The 2,853-nt window shown below is 36.0% G+C and overlaps 1 protein-coding gene across 2 annotated transcripts in view; it reads left to right on the top strand.

The window, feature by feature from the left end:
• Positions 1 to 2,853, top strand: part of WWP1 (WW domain containing E3 ubiquitin protein ligase 1) — a 100,636-nt gene that overhangs the window by 32,055 nt on the left and 65,728 nt on the right. The gene's annotated exons all lie outside the window — the stretch shown is intronic.

Genomic DNA, 2,853 nt, shown 5'->3' with positions numbered 1-2,853 from the left:
CTCACTGCAACCTCTGCCTCCTGGGTTCAAGCAATTCTCCTGCCTCAGCCTCCTGAGCAGCTGGGACTACAGGCACCCACCACCACGCCCAACTATAAGTTGTTGTATTTTTAGTAGAGACAGAGTTTCACCTCTTTGGCAACTGGCTGGTCTCGAACTCCTGACCTCAAGTGATCTGCCTGCCTCAGCCTCCCTAAAGTGTTGGGATGACAGGCATGAGCCACTGCACCCAGCCTGTGCAGTCTTTCTTAATATTCTAGTCTATGATAGGAATTTAAAAATTACAATGCCTGAAATTTTTCCTAATAATTTGAAACTTTCTGGATTGTTTAGGAAGATATTTCAAAAATATTTTAGAGGTCAGAACTTTTACTAAGCCAGTGCATATATGAGAGCTAGATTCTTAAGCTTTACGCCACAAAAAGTACTGTGTAATTCATGACATAAAATATACTTCTGAAAGAACTTTAGTTAATTCATTGATTTCTTAGTAAAAGTGAGTAATGAATGGTTCTTTTATCCCATCTTTCAGTATATAAATTTATTATTCTTGGCATCTAACGTGGTGGAAAAATGTACTGGGAGTTGAATAGCTCTCAGAAAGTTTATTTTCCAAAAGTAAGCTTTACTGTATTATAGAAGGAATGCCTAAGGAAGATGTCCTCTATAATCCTTAGTGGACTCAGTTATAAGATTCATAAATGTTTTGTTTGGTCATTGTATATTAACTCTTTCAGGTGAGTCTCCTGAAACTTAAACATCTTAGGATGTTTTTAAGATTATTAGCACACATGTTGGGAATTAAGTTGAAATCCTGGTCTTTTTATTCAAGAGCCTGTATTCTTCCCTGTGTTTGTCCATTTATGGGAAAGTATTCAGAAGTAGAAATATGTAAAGAAGCAATTCAGTATTTACATTAAAATAGATGGACCTTTTTGATAATGAGTCTTCTTTTTTTTTTTTGAGACAGAGTCTCACTCTGTTGCCCAGGCTGGAGAGCGGTGGCAGGATTTCAGCTCACTGCAACTTCTGCCTCCTGGGTTCAAGAGATTCTCGTGCCTCAGCCTCATGAGTAGCTGGGATTACAGGTGTGCGCCACCATATCCCCCTAATTTTTGTATTTTTAGTAGAGATGAGGTTTCATCATATTGACCAGGCTGGTCTCAAAATCCTGACTTCAAGTGATCCACCTGCCTCAGCCTCCCAAAGTGCTGAGATGACAGGCGTGAGCCACCGTACCCGGCCAGTAATAAGTCTTAATTATGTATTTTTACCCAAGGTTGGTATTTGGGGCATGTTTACCAGGAGTTGTCTGAGAGTTTTCGTAAACCTTGAGAACTGAATGATATTTTTATGAGAACTGAATGAGAATTTAACATGAATGATATTTTTAAAATTTAATTTCTTTAATAATGCTCCCCTTAAAAAAAATAATAAAAAAAAGAAGTAAACTAACCGATGGTTTCCCAAGTACTCACAGTAGGTAGAGTTTTTTAGTCTTAATTTAAGGTGGCTAGAAAACAAAGAGAATAGATACAACTATTATGAAATTAATGAGCAAAGTTCATGTATTTTCTGATTTTCACCTGCTTTCTAGTAAGAACATTTGTCTGTGAGAGTTCTGTTAGCAAAGCAGAAAAGGAAATATCATCTTGGATTATTCAGATTATTTCTAAATTAAGAACAGATCAGTTAAAATTGCTACTATTTCTAATACAGGTGGAGTTATCTCTAATCTAAAAAATCTCAAATCTGAAATACTCCAAAATCTGAAACTGTTTGAGCATTGACTTGATGCTGAAATTTCAGAAATGCTCACTGGAGCATTTCAGATTTTGGATTTTTGGATTAGGGATGCTAAACTGGCAAGTAAAATGCACATATTCCAAAGTTTAAACAAATATCTGAAATCTGAAACATTTCTGGTTCCAAGCATTTTAGATAAGGGATATTCAGCTTGAATATGGATTTGGAGGTTTTGCTCTTATTCCTAAAATATTCAGCTGATTGAATACATCGGTGAAAATATCCATTGACCACTAATTAGTTGTATGTTTTGGCATGTGGATGTATTCAGATGTTGATATAAAAAGGAGAAGAAATTGAGGCTTTCCTCATCGTAGAATCTTAATTTATGTCTCTACAGCTTGTCTGATACTGTATAGATTCTTTCCATTGGTAATAAGTTCAGTTCTCACATTTCTTTCTTATTTATCCTTGCCTAAAATTTTAAGGTAAAAATAAAACGAATGTGAGGAACTAGAAATGAAGGTCTTACCGTAATTCTCATGACATTTCATAGTAACTGTAAGGAAATCTATGACAATCTGAAAAATAGTGATAATAGCTCCTATTTGTGCCCTGCATGTTCTAAATAGTATATATGCATTAACAGATTTATCTCTCTCACAATAACTCTTTGAAATAGGTGGTAGTATTTTTCCTTTTCTCTGATGAAGGAACTGAGGCACTGAGAGGGCACAGCTAAGAAATAGAAGAACTGTAATTGACATTCCACTATCTGGCTATTGATTCTGTGCACTTTGCTTTCTTCCTATTCATTTTGATGTGTGTGATTTTTATAGGATCTCAAAGCTATACTGTTCATCTTTTATGCTGCTAGGCTTCAAATAGCATTCCCCTAGCCTTTTCACCACCTCTGATTATTGCTAGTGACATCTGACAAAACAATCCAACTGTCATCATTCTATTGGCCGGTTTACAGAGGCTTCCGGAACCTGTTCTGTTGGTAGCAGCCATTTAACTAATCACTTAATAGGAGGATGAATTCAGGTATCTTTTCAAGGAGTGGGTAATCCCTGTCCTTTTAAGGTGTTGGTGTAAGATGGCATT

This window comes from Colobus angolensis, unplaced genomic scaffold (genome assembly GCF_000951035.1).
Source record: "Colobus angolensis palliatus isolate OR3802 unplaced genomic scaffold, Cang.pa_1.0 Scaffold16, whole genome shotgun sequence".
NCBI classification, from domain to species: Eukaryota; Metazoa; Chordata; class Mammalia; order Primates; family Cercopithecidae; genus Colobus; species Colobus angolensis.
This window is presented reverse-complemented; position numbering and strand designations above follow the sequence as displayed.